Source organism: Tiliqua scincoides, chromosome 7 (genome assembly GCF_035046505.1).
Source record: "Tiliqua scincoides isolate rTilSci1 chromosome 7, rTilSci1.hap2, whole genome shotgun sequence".
Classification (NCBI taxonomy): domain Eukaryota; kingdom Metazoa; phylum Chordata; class Lepidosauria; order Squamata; family Scincidae; genus Tiliqua; species Tiliqua scincoides.
This window is the reverse complement of record NC_089827.1, coordinates 16,381,351-16,381,724: the sequence shown is the minus strand read 5'-3', so window position 1 is coordinate 16,381,724 and position 374 is coordinate 16,381,351. Positions and strand designations below refer to the sequence as shown.

Genomic DNA, 374 nt, shown 5'->3' with positions numbered 1-374 from the left:
AGCCTACAGCACCCGGTATTCCCAGGCGGTCTCCCATCCAAGTACTAACCAGGCCTGACCCTGCTCAGCTTCCAAGATCAGATGAGATTGGGGATGTGCAGGGTAACAGTTGCTGTCACAATGAGTTTCTATGCGAGAACAAAGTACTTATTTCTGGCCATTATCTGCTTCATAAAGTCACTTCCTGCTTAATTATGTCACTTCTGGCCCTCAGCTGGCACCATAAATGTTGTTCGGCTCACTATAGGAAACAAGCTTGACACCCCTGTTTTAGATGAAGACAATCCAAACTGTGAATATAGCTCAAAAGTGAACAGAATTTTGTGCTCGGTTATGCAGTGTTACTGAGAAATCTTGCATGGGGGAAAAAGGGA

At 45.2% G+C, this 374-nt stretch overlaps 1 pseudogene; it reads right to left on the bottom strand.

The window, feature by feature from the left end:
- On the bottom strand, positions 1–117 carry LOC136658036 (5S ribosomal RNA; annotated as a pseudogene).
- Positions 118–374: the final 257 nt, after the last annotated feature.